This window comes from Zingiber officinale, chromosome 2B, assembly GCF_018446385.1.
Source record: "Zingiber officinale cultivar Zhangliang chromosome 2B, Zo_v1.1, whole genome shotgun sequence".
In the NCBI taxonomy this organism is placed as follows: Eukaryota; Viridiplantae; Streptophyta; class Magnoliopsida; order Zingiberales; family Zingiberaceae; genus Zingiber; species Zingiber officinale.
Genome location: NC_055989.1, coordinates 78,528,037 through 78,548,121, shown reverse-complemented (window position 1 = coordinate 78,548,121; position 20,085 = coordinate 78,528,037).

Sequence of the window (20,085 nt, the reverse complement as noted above, 5' to 3'; positions counted from 1 at the left end):
AAGTCCAAACTAGATCTGGAGGATCAAAGTTTGGCAGGTAGGTTGAGGTAAACAAACTGGAGGAGCGACAGTGAGGTCGGGTTCCCGAAGGAAACAACCTTAGGTCGCTGATCCAACTGAAAAAAATCGGGAAGGTTTCCAAATTGAGATCAAGACAGTTCTACTGTCTTTCATATTACTCATGCATGTTATATTACTGTACTAATCTCGATTTTGCAGGGTATTTTGCTTAACACTATTTTGCAGGTTCTACCAGATCGGTCGACCGAACCACTTGATCGGTCGACTGAACCAGGCAAAATCAGAACAACATTCGGATTAGACCAGAACAGATCAGAGTCCGATCAAAGTTTGATCGGTCGACCGAATAGTAAGATCGGTCGACTGATTCATGATAACTCAGCACTGGTCAGCTCATTAAGCACCGATCAGCAGGAAAAGGAAAAAGGATGATCGGTCGACCGAACCGGAGGATCGGTCGACCGATCCTATCAGCATTAATACTGCATTTAAAAGAAGATCTCGGCAGATTTCAACGAACAAGGAAAAGACTTGTTCAGTCGACCGAAAAGATGGTTTGGTTGACCAAACCATTAAAAGGCAATTAATGCAGAAGATCGAGCCCGCCTCAGACTCCAGCCAGGAAGGAAGGGAACGGGTTCGGTCGACCGAACAGTGGGATCGGTCGACCGAACCTTCAGTACACCTATAAAACAAAGCTCGAAGTATGAGGCAGATATGACTTTCTGATCCATTCAAGTTTCCCTCTGCAAGCTGCTCGTGCTACGAATTTTCATCAGTCTTGCAAAGCTACTCCATTCGACCGGGCTTCGACTTTAAATTTCTATTGTCGGTATATTTCATTTTTACTGCACTTAATTTTATAAGATAGTAGAGTGTTACTATCTTACATCTTTGTACCTGTACGATCCACTTCTTTCCGAAGGTTTCGGAAAGAAGTGTTATAGTGGTTTGCCCATCGGTGCGGTCAAGGACCGCGGGCCTTCGAGTAGGAGTCGAGCTAGGCTCCGAACGAAGTAAACGCTTTTGTCTCTCTTGTTATTTTCCGTTGCTTAATTCTGATCTTAAAAGATAAAAAGAGTTTTAAAACAAGCGATATTCCCCCCCCCCCCCCCCCCCCTCTATCGCTCTCTATCATTACAGAGTCCGCCGAGTGCTCTCAAGCTCGAGTAGGAGAGCGATGATGAGTCATAGAGTTTGACAAGCTACTGAGTTGGTCGAATAGCAGAGTTGGTCAAGTTACCGAGCTGAGTCGAAGTACCCTTGAGTCAGCTGAGTTCGAGTGGCTAAGGATGAACTGCCAAGTATTGAGACCGAGCTAGAAGAAAGAATTGTCAAGGCCCGCCAAGTGTTGAGACCGAGCTAGAAGAAAGAATTGTCAAGGCCTACTTGATGTAATTTCATTAAAACAGACTCATCCTTAGAGTTTGATCCTCGGGATGTCACAGCCTGAGGTTAACGTCTTTGTCATATGCTTTCAATTGTGTACCTGTACTTACCTCCCTCCATATCCGTGAGACCAGTTCTAAGGGGCTGCTGATGTGGCGGATCTACATTTTTTATTTGTCCTCCTCACGTTGTTTGGTTGCTCGCACACAAGTCAATATAGTTGAGGGAATTCTGGTCCCTAGATTTGCCCCCCTATGCATCCACGCATGAGAGAAAGATAGTCTCTCCTCATGTATTTATTCACAATATACATACTTGTAGTATAAATAAAAAATTACCTTAGAATTTTTAATATGAGACTAAAATTTTATTCACAATCAAGTCTCTTTTCTCTTCATCTTTTTTTATTCACATATATCTAATAATTATAGGTTCATGAGAGTACAATCGAATTAAATTAAATAATATTAAAAATATTAATATTCAAATTTGAACTCAAAAAATATATTATATATTCAAATTCAATTTGAAACTAAAAATATAACTAAATTTGGCTCAAGCTATTCGAAATAAAATTTGAAGTTGAGTTCGATTTAATTTGTTTATTTGAATGGAATTTGAATTATCCAAACATTAATTTAAGCATATTTAAATTTAAATATATTTAAATTAAAATTACATAAAATTAATCAGAATTCAATTCAAGTTTAACTTACGAATAACTAATAGTGAATAATTAAATAAAATATTATAAATTTAAATTCAATTAGAAAAAAATATCAAGTTGGACTCGAATTTAAGAATTCTAAATATAAATTAAATATTTCTTTCGAGCCGATTCTAAATGCACCCGGCTCTATTCATGTGCACTAGGTCCATCTAGCAAACGTAGTGCATGGGTAATCCAAATTCTAGTCCTCCCCTCTCTTTCCACTCCCTCCTAATTCTGTCTGTTCCCTTTCTCTTTCTTTCGCCGCAGTAAACAGAACCAAAGTCTCCCTGGTTTAGATATTTTTCACTCTTCCTCTTTTCAACATCATTCGAGGAAAAGATCGACAAAAACAGAGTAAAAAAAGTAAACATCACACATCATCTGACGACAATCGAAGCTTTTTTTTAACAAAATTAGAGAAACAAAGTTGCGATTTCAAAAGATAAGCAGAACACGGAGCCAGAATCATCACAAGTAAACGCTAAAAGACCCAACTTTGAGCATCCTTCGAGGCGGCAAACAGAATCTGGGTTATCGGGCGCCGGCGGCGAGGGGGGCGGCTCGTCCGATGGAGTAGGGCGGCGGAGGAGGAAGCGGCGGGGGACCGGCGAAAGGCAGGCAGCGAAGGATGAGGATGCACACCCGCCGGGGGATGGGGACTCGGAGCATAGCCTCCTCCATCACGCCGGCGGCCGCCGCCGTGTACTCCTCCAGCACCGCCGCCATCATCGCAACGAGTATCATTTCCGCCTCTCCCTCTCTCTTCCTTTTCTGCTGCTGCTCGCGGTCGGCGGCGAAAGCTACGAAAATCGACCTCAATTTGTTCAGGCAGAAACCCAGGGATAAGGCTCCTCCTTATATACAGAATCTATCGAACGGGCACTGGATTTGCCAGGAGAGAATTTTAACGCGGGAAGTTGATGAGGACCCGCAATAGCACCCGCACTGTTATTGGGAAAAAGAGTGGGTCCCAACAACCAGCCCGTTGTGACGTGTATCCGCTCTGGTGGGGAAAGAACAAAAATTAATAATTATTTTTTCTTTTCTTTTTTTGAAGTAAAATTGTGATTTTTTTGATAAAACAACAACAAAAAAAAAAGATTTTTTGAGAAGATAAATCTTAGAAATATCGCACCATTGTTGTCATGTTGTTTGGAAAAGGAAGTGTGTGTGTTCAACTACAATTATTCCAAGGAGTGGATTGAATGGAACAATGACCAAATGAAATGACAAGAGTTTCATTTGGCATTTGGCCGCTAGGCATCCTTTTCAATTTTGGATCCTACCAAAGTTTGTAATAACAATTGAAAGTGACAAGCTTATAATATTTGTATTTCTTGATCTCATCATGAAATATCTAAATGTTGAGAAAATGAGATTCATAAGTTGGACTTTGTTAACTAATATAAAAGGGATATTTTACTTTCAAAGGGATATTTTACTTTCAAACTAAAAAAATATAAATATTTTGATTGGTTGGATACTAATCTGTCTTTTGAAAGTCCAATAGAATTACGTTTGGACTTCGCTTACCATCTAAAAATGAAATTTAAATCTTAAGAAATCTAATTGCATACTACGTATATGACCGATACGATCGAGAGAGAGGGAGAGTGAATCTTGATCAGTTTGTTTTTCATCTTCTTGTCATATTTGTTCGTCTTTCTATTAATGTTAGTATGCAATGGAAATATAAATTAAAACATAACAGAAAGACACGTGAGAATTTTGTTTGGTTCCTAACCCCTAGGGTCAGTATATCTAAGGGCTATTCACTCAACATGAGTCCACTAGTGACATCCTTTCTTAAGGCGGAGAAACTTGTATTACAATTCAATATTACAAGAAAAAATAAGATATGGAAATAAGCACAACTTGTACATTAAATACAAACAAAATGTAATGGCCGATTCAGAAGTCCTAATCTCAGCGCATCCTTCTTGGAGATTCCCTTGTCACAGAGTTTCATAGCATGTTTGTCTGATCGTAAAGACAGAGAGTAGAAGATGAAGGAAGTGATGTTCAAAGACTTTGCTTGTTGCTGTTTATAAAGACATCTTTCAATCCGAATTAGTCATGCTTATCTGTTGTCAACTTTATCCCATTCCAGGCTCTCGGAGTTGTTCCGGGTGCTTGGACCTCTAGGGCACCTGAACTTATCTAGGGCACCCGGACCACCGAGGCCCCCGAAGTTGTCCAAGACACTAGGCCCACTGGGGCATGCTAGGACCACCGAGGTATCTAGATCTATTCCGGGTTGCTCGAAATTATCCAGGATGTTTGGACCTGTCCGGGTTGATGATTGTGTCTAGTTTGAATATGTCTGCTCTCCCAATCTTGCTTCCAACTCTAGGTTCTTGCAAAATAAGCATACAATAACAAAAAAGTAACCTAAGCTTACTTGTAAGTCTACCTGACCTACTAGGTTTACCTTTAGCTTGGGGTCAACTCCTCAAAGACTTTATCACTTAAGATCTACTCCGTAATATTTCACTTTGCCAAATCTCCAGTCCTCCAGACCTACTTGGACTTACACTTGCCTAATCTCCAGTTAGAATTGTTGGTGCGGAAAGCACCAGATGATCAAACTTGTGTTTTGATTATGTCAAAGGATTCAAAGTTAAGATTATTTGTTGTCTGACAAGTTTGAATGAGATTGCAGGAAAGTCTTAAATATTCTTAGGTAAAAGTCCTAGCTGCAGTTAGGCAAGTGGAAAACCCTAGGGGGTGGTAACCCTAGGTGAGGAAAAGTCCTAGCTACGATTAGGCAAATGGAAAACCTTGGGGGTGGTAACCCTAGGTCCTAGGGGTGGTAACCCTAGGTCCTAGGGGGTGGTAACCCTAGGTCCTAGAGGGTGGTAACCCTAGGCGGAAAGTATTGGCGGGTCGAGAGCTTCGGGCAAAATCCTAGAGTCAGGGACTCTAAGTTGAAATCCTGGTGTCGCGAACCGGGTGAAAGTCTAGATGAGTCATGGAACGAACGCCCAGCATAAAGGTCGGAAGCTTCAGACGCTGAGCAAAAGTCTAGTTGATCTAGAGGATCAATCCGTCAACAGGTAAACTCTCCTGAGAGGAGTAGATGAGGATGTGTTCCTTAGTGAAGGAACAGTAGACGTCGGTTTGACCTAGAGTTTCCGAGAAACTCAAAGTCAGAACCGGACAGTCCGAAGATTGTCAAATGCTATATTATTCATGTCTTTATTGTTCTAACTTGGTTTTGTAGAGTATACTTTGTTGGTGGACTAATATTCCTTGCAAGAATGAAGTTGCACAAGGATATGCTCAGATGAACAGTGTCCGAGGCATCTCCGGGGCTGTTGGAGGCACCTCGGGCGCCTTGGCTGCAGCTGCGTAGGAAGTAAGGCAGAAGACACCTTCCAAGGATGCTGAAGGCGCCTTGGACAGCTGATGGAATGTACCTTCCAAGGACGCTGAAGGTGCCTTTGGGTGGATAATTAGCGACCACAGCGAAGCTTATCGACGACCGAGATTTGGGGGATAAGAGTTTGCTGAAGGCGCCTTCCAAGGAGCTTGAAGGTGCCTTCAACGACCCTATATAAGCAGATCACAAATTGATGCATGATAACACAAAATTGCAATCCTTCTTTTGTGTGTTGCTCCAAAAATGATCTAAAAAAGTCGTACCACTGCTTCGACAATTTGAAGCTCAGATTTTCTTATTCTTAGTTGTTGGTATACTTTTTCTGCATTTAAATTATATATATGTTGTAATTTGTAAAGATTTTACGATTGCTTAGTGATTGTCCAACGAAAGCTATCAAGCCGTCGACTACTGCTGTGGTTGGGTCCTAGTTGTACCTTTTGTTCTCGGCGCACAATGCACACGAATGTGTATGCTGATTACATCGTTGTTGGGGTCAACACCAGCCTTCTTCCATCGCCGAAGAACTACCACCAACAGGAGATTAGGGGTAACGACTTTGCCCTATCTAAGTTATTTCATGCAGATGATTTAAGCAAGTTGAATGTGAATTTGGAGATTTATGGGTGTATTAATTGTGGATTAAGGTGTTGATTTGAAGGGACAATGATTTCGCCCTCTCCGGCTATCATTATCAACAGTAAGAACCTTCAGACAAAGTTCCCAGCAGTAGGTTTTTCTGGTTATGAGTCATCAGTGGAGTATCCTGCTACCGACGATCACATTGGAGCTTCGCTTGGTCTCGACCACTGTTACTGATGTGAGGATGCTCCGTTAGTGAGGCAACATCAGGGTGCACTGGAATTGGGTGAGTTTTAGAGTTGATTTTATCTCTGCTTTGGATTTGGTAAATGATTCATGATGCTTAATAAATTTAGGTGTTAAGAGATAATGGATGGATTGAGTGAAGATAAATGAAGTTTCCTAATTGAATTAGGAATTTGGGTTAGCTATTAGATACGTGTTGGTATAGCTAATTATACGTTAGATATACAGGATTTTGATTCGAGACGGGCGCCTCGACGTAGGATTTCTGGATACGATCTGTTGGTTGCTACTCGGAAAGCCTAGAGGTTCCACTGTACAAAAATTTTGTACAAAGGTCTGAACCTTTTCCTAGCTACCATGTGTTCTTTTAAATTAAATTTTGGATCGCCTGCGGAACTTAACACGTTTGATCCAAAACTTAATCTATTTATTCTTTTAGGTTTTGACTTGGATCTCCTGCGGAACTTAACACGTTCGATCCAAATCACCTTAAGTTATTAATTCCATTAAATATTAATTTCCATAATTGGTTCCCAGTACTGACGTGGCGAGACACATGGCCTTCTTGGATATGGGAGCAACCACCACCGACTTGACAAAACCTTTTATAGAAATCTAATATTTAATTTCCTAAAATAAGTTTAGGTTAACCGAAAAGAACAATCAAATCACAAGGAAAAATAAAATAAAAGAACACAACTTCGAAAAACATATTTGAAATACTAGAACGTAAGCCTCTTGTATTTGGTATTATTTCCATAAATAACTAGTATGATGCGGAAAAGGAAAAACTACTAGTTATACCTTTTAGAAAGACCTCTTGATCTTCTACCGTATTCCTTTTCTAACCTCGGACGTTGTGTGGGCAACGATCTTCCGAGATGAGAAACCACCAACCACCTTCTTCTCCTCCTAGCTAGGTTCGGCCACAAAAAGTTTTTCCAAGGATGAAGAACAAAACACCAACCAAGCTCCAAGAGATGCTAGCTTTCTCTCTTTCTTCTTCTTCTTCTTCTCCAAGTAGTATCCGGCTGCCACAAGAGCTCCAAGCCTTTGAGAGTTTCGGCCACCACAAAGAGGAAGAGAGGAAGAGGATGGCCGGCCACTCCAAGGAATAAAAGAGGGAGAGAAAATAATAGAGGTTATGTCTCATGAAGGCACCCTCACCCCTTCTTTTATATTCCTTGGCCTAGGCAAATTAGGAAATTTAATTACAATAAAATTTCCTTAATTCCCTTGACATGATTTAATTGAGAAAAATAAAATAAAATTTCCCCAATTAATCTCTAATAGCCGGCCACATCAAAAGAGATAAATTAGACAAGTTTTAATCAACAATTAAAACTTCCGAATTTGTTTCCGGAAATTTTAAAAATTAAAATTTCTCTTTAAAAATCTCTTCATGGTTGATAAAAAGATATTTCTATAATTTTAATTTTATCAACATGTGGATAATTTTAAAGAGAAAATAAAATATCTCACCAATCTACAAATAAGGAAAGAGATCTAATCTCTTTCTTTAATCTTTTGTAAATCTTTTACAAGATAGATATTTTAATTTTAATTCTTTTTAATAAATTATTTCTTCCACATAATAAAAATTAAAATTCTTTTTTAATTTAATTTGGCCGGCCCCCACTAGCTTGGGTTCAAGCTAGGGTCGGCCACCCCAATTTATACTTAGGCCGGCCCTAGCTTGGTTCCCAAGCTAGCTTGGCCGACCCCCTTTATGTGGGTATAGAAGGTGGGTATAGGTGGGTATAGTACTCTATAAATAAGAGGCTACGATAGGGACCGAGAGGAGGAATTGGTTTTGGTCTCCCGATAAAATTAAGCATCCCGTGTTCGCCCCGAACACACAACTTAATTTTATCAATAATAATTCATTCCACTAGAGAACTATTATTAAACTACCGCACCAATCCCAAATTACATTTTTGGGCTCCTTCTTATTATGAGTGTGTTAGTCTCCCTGTGTTTAAGATATCGAATGTCCACTAATTAAGTGAGTTACTGACAACTCATTTAATTAATATCTTAGTCCAAGAGTAGTACCACTCAACCTTATCATCATGTCGGACTAAGTCCACCTGCAGGGTTTAACATGACAATCCTTATGAGCTCCTCTTGAGGACATTATCAACCTAGTATCTCTAGGACACAGTTTCCTTCTATAATCAACAACACACACTATAAGTGATACCATTTCCCAACTTATCGGGCTTATTGATTCATCGAACTAAATCTCACCCATTGATAAATTAAAAAAATAAATATCAAATATATGTGCTTGTTATTATATTAGGATTAAGAGCACACACTTCCATAACAACTGAGGTCTTTGTTCCTTTATAAAGTCAGTATAAAAGAAACGACCTCAAATGGTCCTACTCAATACACTCTGAGTGTACTAGTGTAATTATACAGTCAAGATAAACTGATACCTAATTACACTACGACCTTCTAATGGTTTGTTCCTTTCCATTTTAGTCGTGAGCTACTGTTTATAATTTATAAGGTACTGATAACATCATCTTCTGCATGTGGCACCACATACTATGTTATCTACAGTATAAATTAATTGAACAACTACAACTAAATGTAGACAATTTGACCAAATGTGATTCTTTATTCATAATGAATGTTTACAAAGCTTAGGCTTTCAGTATACACTCCAACAATCTCCCACTTATACTAAAAGACTAAGCTGCCATATCTGCTGCCATACATCTGATTCCCAACCCTTCAACATGCCCATCAAAAGCTCTTGCCTTAAGGACCTTAGTGAAAGGATCTATAGGTCATCACTTGATGCAATGTAGGCGGCAACAACTTCTCCTCGTTTATACGATTTCTCGTATTGGGTGGTACTTGCGCTCTATTGTGTTTACTTGCCTTATAGACTTATGGTTTCTTTGAGTTTGCTACTGCACCAACATTATTACAATAAATTGTAATAATCTTTGGACAAACCAGAAATCATATCTAAGTCTATCTTGAGGTCATTGAGTCATTCAGCTTTTATGGCTACCTCAGAGGCTTGCCATATACTAAGCTTCTATGGTGGAGTCCAGAAAAACACCTATGCTTATCACTTTTCCATAGTTATGACTTTACCTCCTAAAGTAAACACAAAACCCCGAGGTTGACTTATTATTGTCCCTATCCGATTGGAAGTCAAAATCCGTGTAACCCACAGGGACCAAATTAATTGCCTTGTAAGCTAGCATCTAATCTCTAGCGCCTCTAAGGTACTTTAATATATGCTTTACTGCAGTCCAATGTCTTTGTCTAGGGTTACTTTGATATCTGCTAACTATGTCCTTGGCAAAACAGATTTCTGATCTCGTGCATAGCATACATTAGGTTGTCTAACTGCCGAAGCATAAAGAACTGCCTACATGTCCTCAATCTCCTTTGATGTCATCGGAGACATCTCTTTAGATAAAGACACTCCATGCTTAAAAGGTAAGAAACCTGTCGAGGAGTTTTGCATGCTTAAAACGAGCAAGGATTTTCCGATGTATCAAGCTTGGGATAAGTAAAATATATTTTTCTTCCGATCCCTTATTACTTTGATCTCAAAAATATATACATTCTCCCAAGTCCTTTATATCGAATTATTTGGACAACCATACCCTTACTTCTGACAACATTTTGATATTGTTTCCAACTACCAAAAATGTTATCTACGTATAGTACAAGAAATACCACCACGTTTCCATCACACCTTTTGTATACACAAGACTTATCCGTTTACTCAATAAATCCATAGGTCTGGATTACTTTGATAAACCGGATGTTCCAAGACCTTGAAGCTTTACCTCAGTCCATAGACTGATTGAGTTTGCACACAAGATGCTCTTAGCCCTTTGCAATGAACCCTTCTAGTTGCTTTATATGGATGCTTTCATCAAGACTTCCATTAAAGAATGCTGTCTTGACATCCACTTGCCAAATAGATAAAAGAATCCGGATAGACTTAAGCATGACTAGCAGTGAAAAAGTTTCCTTTTTCATCAAGCCTTGCTTTGAAAGTTACTACCTTCCTTTCTATCCCTCTTTTCCTATTATTGACCTTTTTACACCCAAAGGCTTTTACACCATTTGGTGGTTCTACAAGCTTCCATATTTTATTAGAATACATATATTCTAATTCTGTTATTCATTACTCTTTGCCAAGATGTTGCATCTTTATCTTGGAGTGTTTCGTCATATGTCCGGAGATCAGGTTCATGTCCTCCAGGGATCGAGTCCAAAAACTCTCCCAAAACATGAATCTTTTTAGGTTGCCTAACAACCCTCCCACTATGACAAGGCATTTTCTGCAATTGTGTATCATTTGTGATACGTGTTGTAGTTTCCTTGTGGTATCTCATCTTGTATAGTTGGTACTAGATTAGACATGCCTTTTATTACTTCTTTAAGAACAAATTTTCTTATGGGCACATGGTTTATTACATAGTCCTTTTCTAAAAATCGGTCATTGATGCTAACAATGACCTTCTGATTTTTAAGACTATAAACCTACTTTCATTTCACTAGGATAACTCACAAACAAGTGAACTCCTGTCCAACTTATCATTGTCTCTCTTCTGCATATGTGCTGGACTACCCGAATCCGAATATGTTTCGAAATAGGCTTACGCCTATTCAGCAATTCTATATGAGTAGAGAGTTCTGACTTTAGAAGGTACTATATTCACTCCTGTTTCCAGAGTATATCCTTAAAATGATTTTGATAATATTCTTAATAACTCATCAATCTACTTATTTCCATAAGAGTCCTATACCTTCCTTTTCCTACACCATTCTGTTGGGGTGTACCAGGTGCAGTTAGTTGGGATTGAATCCCTACTTCTGATAAATGACTCCTAAATTCTCCCAAGAGGTACTTGCCACTACGATCTTACCGTAATGTCTTGATACTTTTACTTTGTCGTTTCTCCACATCAGCCTCGTATTCTTTGAACTAATCAAAGCACTTAGACTTGCGGCACATCAAGTAAATATATCCGTATCTCAAATAGTTGTCTATAAAATAGATGAAATATTTGAAACAACCTCTTTCCTGGATGCTCATAGGATCACACAAATCAGAATGAACCAATTCCAATATATCTTTGACTCCTTACCCCTTAGACTTAAAAGCTTCTTGGTTATTTTTCCTTCCAAGTAAGACTCGCAGGTTGGAAAGATTTCCACTACTAATGAACCCAAAAGTTCATCAACTACCAATGAATCCTACTCAAGTTAATATAACCTAGCCTTAGAAGCCAAAGATATAATTGGTTCATTTTCAAAGGTTACTTTCTCTTAAAGTTAGAAGATGTGTTACTAATTTTCATTTGTTGCATCGTGAGAGTTATTGGATTTATAAATTGCCAACCAACGTACCAGAACAGATAACTTCCCTCTTTTTTCTTAATAACAACTTTGTTATTTAAAAGAGGCAGAATATCAAGTTATTTGAATAGTTTAGAAACTGAAAACTAGTTCTTTCTAAACTTGGTGCGTAAAGACAATTACTCAAAAATCCATATTTTATTCTTATCAAAAGATAAACATCTCCCACTGCAACAGCTACCATTTTTACAGTAGTGCCCATGTAGACGGTATTTTAATTTTCATTTAGTTGCCGGGTTTCCTGGAACCCTGCAATGAATTGCGGACATGATTAATGGCATCTGTATCTACACTCCAGGTTCTGGTAGATAACACCACTAAACATGTTTCAACTAATGAATTAAATACACCTATATTGTTCTTAGTTCTAAGAAGACAGTCTACCTTAATGTCCAAGTCCTATTTCCAATCATTACAATTGAGATTACTAAGTCTTTCTTATAGTATGACTACTAGGGGATTGACAAACATTTTAAATCCTAAGAATCACAAAAAATACTTGGTCAAGATCAACTCCTTAAAAATCCCCATGAATTTTGTATGCCACGATAGTGTGGACGTATACAAAATCGAAGAGGAGATTTTATTCATTAATTTTATTATCTCGTCAACTTTACTTTATGATGAATAAAATTAATAGTTGATCTGTCTTTGATCAAATATTTGGTCAAAAACTTTTGAATTTTAAAAAAAATATTGATTCCTCAAACAATATTATTTAAATTCACCAACACCTCAAACACCATGAATTTTGCATGCCACGTTAGTGTGGACGTATACAAATTCAACATTTGTAAAAGGAGGGTTTTAACCCATTAATTTTATTATCTTGTCAACCTAACTTTTTGACAAATAAAATTAATAGTTGGTATCATTTGGTCACACAAATAATAGCAGTGACTCCTATGGGGAGGATACTATTAGATGTGTCTAAGTGTATACCATTACGTGACACTAAGTCCATTAATAAGATTATGCCCCTTCCGTTGGGGAAGATCACACGCTCTTAATTAACTTCCTATAGTCATCCAAAAATGGAAGTCTGTTCTAGTGATCCACAAACAAGCTCATCCATCATGGAGGAAGGCACTCGAGCCAACGCAAGCTTGTTTGCATCACTTACAAACCAAGAATGGAGACCATGGGATTTACTTAAAAATCCTCTCCCACTTAGTTATTTATAAATGAGGAATTTTAACTATGCTAGCCTACTAAATATGTAAACTAACATGCACACAGACAATATAAAAGCAATAAATAGAAAATCTAATTTTCAACTATTATGGCTTTTATCTCTTGTTGTCCTCCGTGTGTTGTCATCCCAAGTTGCTGCCATATTTAGCCACTTCCACCGGGTCTAGCATCTTGCTCCTAGTTCCGCTGCGCCTCTGGTCCTTAGAAGGTTCCACGCTTTGCAAGATTCGATCCGCGACATAAATAGAATTTTACATTTTGATCCTATATTCCTCGAAGGAATGTACATGTAAACTAGATCGAACATAAAATAAAATTTACATCCATCGATCCTATATTCCATAAAAGGAATGTACATGTAACTAGATCAAAAATAAAATCCTAATAAAACTAAATACAGTTCCTGCTGTATTTTATAATACAATCATGCACACACAATAAAATGCCCTTGACATGTCCAAGGGTTCAATCACACACATAATAACTATAAGCCATAATAGTTGGATCCTGCATCCACAAAGTTAGCACATCCTACTATTAACCTGCCTAAATTATGTATGACATGTGCATAATTAAACTAATACCAAATACACATAGGCAAAACCCTAGCTCTAATACCAATTGTTGTTTGCTACTCAGAAAGCCTAAAGGTTCCACTGTACAAAAATTTTGTACAAAGGTCTGAACCTTTTCCTAGCTACCATGTGTTCTTTTAAATTAAATTTTGGATCGCCTGCGGAACTTAACACGTTTGATCCAAAACTTAATCTATTTGTTCTTTTAGGTTTTGACTTGGATCTCCTGCGGAACTTAACACGTTCGATCCAAATCACCTTAAGTTATTAATTCCATTAAATATTAATTTCCATAATTGGTTCCCAGTACTGACGTGGCGAGGCACATGGCCTTCTTGGATATGGGAGCAACCACCACCGACTTGACAAAACCTTTTATAGAAATCTAATATTTAATTTCCTAAAATAACTTTAGGTTAACCGAAAAGAACAATCAAATCACAAGGAAAAATAAAACAAAAGAACACAAGTTCGAAAAACATATTCGAAATACTAGAATGTAATCCTCTTGTATTTGGTATTATTTCCATAAATAACTAGTATGATGCGGAAAAGGAAAAACTACTAGTTATACCTTTTAGAAAGACCTCTTGATCTTCTACCGTATTCCTCTTCTAACCTCGGACGTTGTGTGGTCAACGATCTTCCGAGATGAGAAACCACCAACCACCTTCTTCTCCTCCTAACTAGGTTCGGCCACAAAAAGCTTTACCAAGGATGAAGAACAAAACACCAACCAAGCTCGAAGAGATGCTAACTTTCTCTCTTTCTTCTTCTTCTTCTTCTCCAAGTAGTATCCGGCCGCCACAAGAGTTCCAAGCCTTTGAGAGTTTCGGCCACCACAAAGAGGAAGAGAGGAAGAGGATGGCCGTCCGCTCCAAGGAATAAAAGAGGGAGAGAAAATAATAGAGGTTATGTCTCATGAAGGCACCCTCACCCCTTCTTTTATATTCCTTGGCCTAAGCAAATTAGGAAATTTAATTACAATAAAATTTCCTTAATTCCCTTGACATGATTTAATTGAGAAAAATAAAATAAAATTTCCCCAATTAATCTCTAATAGCCGGCCACATCAAAAGAGATAAATTAGACAAGTTTTAATCAACAATTAAAACTTCCTAATTTATTTCCGGAAATTTTAAAAATTGAAATTTCTCTTTAAAAATCTCTTCATGGTTGATAAAAAGAAATTTCTATAATTTTAATTTTATCAACATGTGGATAATTTTAAAGAGAAAATAAAATATCTCACCAATCTACAAATAAGGAAAGAGATCTAATCTCTTTCTTTAATCTTTTGTAAATCTTTTACAAGAGAGATATTTTAATTTTAATTCTCTTTAATAAATTATTTCTTCCACATAATAAAAAATAAAATTAAAATTCTTTTTTAATTTAATTTGGCCGGCCCCCACTAGTTTGGGTTCAAGCTAGGGCCGGCCACCCCAATTTATACTTAGGCCGGCCCTAGCTTGGTTCCCAAGCTAGCTTGGCCGACCCCCTTTATGTGGGTATAGAAGGTGGGTATAGGTGGGTATAGTACTCTATAAATAAGAGGCTACGATAGGGACCGAGAGGAGGAATTGGTTTTGGTCTCCCGATAAAATTAAGCATCCCGTGTTCGCCCCGAACACACAACTTAATTTTATCAATAATAATTCATTCTACTAGAGAACTATTATTGAACTACCGCACCAATCTCAAATTACATTTATGGGCTCCTTCTTATTATGAGTGTGTTAGTCTCCCTGTGTTTAAGATATCGAATGTCCACTAATTAAGTGAGTTACTGACAACTCATTTAATTAATATCTTAGTCCAAGAGTAGTACCACTCAACCTTATCATCATGTCAGACTAAGTCCACCTGCAGGGTTTAACATGACAATCCTTATGAGCTCCTCTTAAGGACATTATCAACCTAGTATCTCTAGGACACAGTTTCCTTCTATAATCAACAACACATACTATAAGTGATACCATTTCCCAACTTATCGGGCTTATTGATTCATCGAACTAAATCTCACCCATTGATAAATTAAAAAAATAAATATCAAATATATGTGCTTGTTATTATATTAGGATTAAGAGCACACATTTCCATAACAATTGAGGTCTTTGCTCCTTTATAAAGTCAATATAAAAGAAACGACCTCAAATGGTCCTACTCAATACACTCTGAGTGTACTAGTGTAATTATACAGTCAAGATAAACTGATACCTAATTACACTACGACCTTCTAATGGTTTGTTCCTTTCCATTTTAGTCGTGAGCTACTGTTTATAATTTATAAGGTACTGATAACATCATCTTTTGCATGTGGCACCAGATACTATGTTATCTACAGTATAAATTAATTGAACAACTACAACTAAATGTAGACAATTTGACCAAATGTGATTCTTTATTCATAATGAATGTTTACAAAGCTTAGGCTTTTAGTATACACTCCAACACGATCTTCTTTTGAGGCGGGTACCTTGACTTATCTTTGATAATGTCACGTTGATATGTTTAGTAGGTTATATCCTTTAGTAATAATTATGTTCGTTCTTGTTTCGATATGTCACTACCGGATACCTGTTACATGCTTGTTTGCTCACCTGTTATACATTTTATGTTAGTACCCACATGATTATATATATGCTCATAGAGGTAGTGACATACCATGCCTTATTATGTTCAGGACCCAGGTTTTTATTTATACCATACTTGTCTTGTGTACCTTAGATCTTCAGATATGACTTATTGATACTAGGGTACACATTTTATATATATGTGGATTGGTTCAGGATATTGTCATGCTTAGTGTCATGCATCATTCGCATGATTGCATGTTGCGCAATAGTCTGCTCCATTATTGTTGAGCACATCGCCAGTTCATCACTGTCGGTGCTCCGTTGGTTCGCTCATGGGTAGCGTGACGCAGCGTGGTAGCACGTCAGTTTGCTCGGTGGTGCTCCGCTGGGACACTCATGGGTAGTGTACTGCAGCGTGGTAGCACGCCGGGATCCCTCCCCGCCATCGTGTACCGGGAGATGAGAGTATTGTGCTACCCCACTTATGATTTGGGGTAGGAGGATAGGTGTACTCCGACAACATCCCGTCCACTCGGTCATTCATCAGGAGTAGTGATGTCAGAGTGCACGGTTATCACATCCCTACCCACTCGGTCTCACCATTGTGTGTGAGATGACTGACTGACGTCAAAGGTGACAATGTCATTAGCATCATATGTATTGATGCATATACTGATTGTGTTTGTTGCACTTATATGTTGCATTTGGATGGATGCATATGTTTGACATGCATACAGGATTTATGATACTCTCGATCTGACGACCTGACTATTCTGATAGGAGGCCCTGGTGAGTACAGTTCTCTTCAGCCTATTCTATTGTGCATTTCCAGCTTTTGTCCAGGAGTCTGTACTCCATAGTTATTATTGTCTGTTATATCATACTATACATGTCAACTGGTATCTGCTGAATTGTTGAACTCACCCTCGTGGACACTATCTTTTTCAGGTACCAGGTTGTTTATGGAGTCGCTTGGAGTATCCTACCTGCTAGTCCCCACGTCACGTTAGAAGACCAGTCTCCGTATTTTTGTTTATTTTTATCTTGGTATATGATATGTGTGTATTTGGCTTTGTGTTCCAGTTTTGTTTCCGGAGTGTTGTGTGGTTGTGTGGTGTAAGTCTAGCCGGCTAGCAGTCTTTGTTTATAGTTGTATGTGTTGTCTATTGGATTTCCGCTGTGTTTGGTTTTGGTACAGCCGAGTGGGCTGTTAGATTTATATATAACTGCGTGGTTGTATTTTTGTGGTATCAGCCAAGTAGGCTGCATATATAACTACGTGATTGTGTATATATTCCAGCCGCCTGTGGCTGATATATTATGTGTCTGTAGAAATGTTTCAGATTGTCACCCATACAGGGGAGGTGCTGCCGAAATTTCTTCGGACAAGGACTTCCTCGGGGCGTGACAGGATGCACCAACCTGCAAGAAGATTGAAGCCAATGCAAAAGCAACCTGCACTCTCCAATGTGGCCTAAGCAAAGAAGAGCTGAACCGGGTTGGTCCCTTCAATAATGCAAAGGAGTTGTGGAAAAAATTGATCGAGCTGCACGAGGGCAATTTCGACACAAAGGTAAGCAAACGAGACTTAATTTTGAATAAACTATATAATAAATGTAGGAAGATGAGTCAGCGAGCCAACTTCATGCTCGCATACAAGATCTACTGAACAGACTCTATGCGATCGGACAGGAGGTTGAAAATCACGACATCATCAAGTATGCATTAAATGCATTTCCGAAGAACACCTTGTGGGCATCCATGGTAGATGCTTACAAAGTGTCTAAGGATTTGTCATTAATCTAATTAGATGAATTATTTTCTGAATTCAAGCTTCATGAACAATCTAATACTACTCCGGTCGAGAAAGGTATTGCTTTAATTGTAGGAACAAGCTGAACGCGGGAACCAAAAGCAAAGTGCAAAACCGAACCTGAGTCTGAAGATGAATCGAACTCAGAAGATGATGAAATTTCTACCGAGCTCGTAAAATTGGTACAGAAAATGTGCAAAAAGAAGAAGGTGACTCAATCGAATACGAAGGTCAAGTATGGAGTTATATGCTATGACTGCAACTAGAAGGGACACTACAAGCCAGATTGTCCGAACCAGAAGCAATGAAGAAGGAAGCCCTTGAAAGCAACGTGGTACGAGTCCTCTGATGATTCCGATGAAGAAGAACATAAGCAAGCAAGCTACCTTGCTCTACCGGTACAAGCGTACGTTGCCAAAGCTGAGTCTGATATCGAGAGCAAATTAGAAACTGAGTCCAAGAGAAGCCACGGATTCATATCCGTTTCCGAAGGACCTAATCACATTGTAAGCTCTCTAATTTCTAGTACTAATGTAGATGATTTACAAAATTTAATTTCATATTCATTAAAGAAATTGGCCAAATCCAACGTCCGGGTCAAGTCACTCCAAAAGGAGGTAACAATCCTTAAGGAGGAGACTAAACTAAGTCCTTTGACTGAGCCAGTTCAAAATAGAAGTTCAACTCAAGTCCAACAACTTGAGAAAGAAAATTTCAATTCAAAAACTCAAGTTAAAGAACTTAAGGACACGTTGGAACGGTTCACCTTGGGTTCCAAGAATCTTGATCTGATTCTTGGAAAACAAAAAGCCATTTACAACTGATCCAGACTTGGATTTAAGGCTAAATATAAATTTAGATCTTATTTGTCTCTAGTAAAACGCTCAAATAGAAACTTAGTCCAAGCATGGGTCCCCAAGTCAAACTTGATTAATTAAGTTGGACTTGATCAATATTGGATCCCCAAGGATCAAATTCATTACCTTGATAGACCTTATCAAGGCTATGATCCTGGGGAAACCAATAAAATGACCATTTTTATCATAAAATAGAATTGTCTGATGTTTGATTTACTACTTTTTATTATTTATGCTGAGACTTGGATAGATAAGGACCTAGACTTGATTCACACTTGACTAGTTAGACCGAGGAGTTTCAGAAAGGAAATTAAATATCCAATTTCTTTGAAAGGCTTTGTCTAGAAGTGGTGGATGATCTCATACCCAAGAAGGCCTAGTGCCTCGCCACAGCTTGGAAGCCAATCATTGAAATAACTATTTAATTGACTAACTATAAAATCTTAGTCTAACTGAATTGTAAATCAATCCATAGATTGGAATTTAAATTGAAGATTAAATTAACCATCTCACAAAACTATTAAGGTTCCCTGATTGAAAATCTAGAAAAGGATGAAATGGACCTAGGTTTAAAATAGTTAACCAAATCCAAAATTAATTAAAATTAATTCAATTAAGTTAACTTAATTAATTTCAAAAAAATAATTTCAAAATCATAATTATTTACAAAATCATAATTATAATTATTTATAAAATCATAATTAATTTCAAAATCTTACTTAATTTCAAAATTAATTTCAAAATCATAATTATTTCAAAATCTTACTTAATTTCAAAATTGTAATTAATCTCAAAATTAATCATAATGAATTTCAAAAATATTTATTATTTTATTATTAATTTTTAAATCATAATTAATATGTAAGTTTATAATTACAATTAATTTTTAATATATTTTCAAATCTTCAAAATGTTAGTTATTTAAATCTAAGTAAACTTATTAAAAATTCAAACTTATATTTTAAAATCTCAATATTTTTAAATATTGATAAAATTAAAATAAACTTAACTCCGTCTCATACAAATTTATAAGTTTTACATGTTTGATAACTTAGAAAAGGGTGAGATGGAAAATCAGGAAAATAGAAAACTACCTTGGAAAATTAGAAAATTAGAAAATTAGAAAATTTCTTTTATCTTATACATGCTTGGACTCCAGGATCCTCAAAATATTTTAAGGTATTCATTAAGGTGAGTGAAGGGAGTCAAGTTAAGTTATTTTTTTTATTTTGAAAAGTTAAAGTATTCTTTTTCAAAATTTTAAAGTTAAAATTTTCTTTTTGGAAATTCAATTTTCTTGTTTAACCATTTTTTAAAAAATAATCCTTA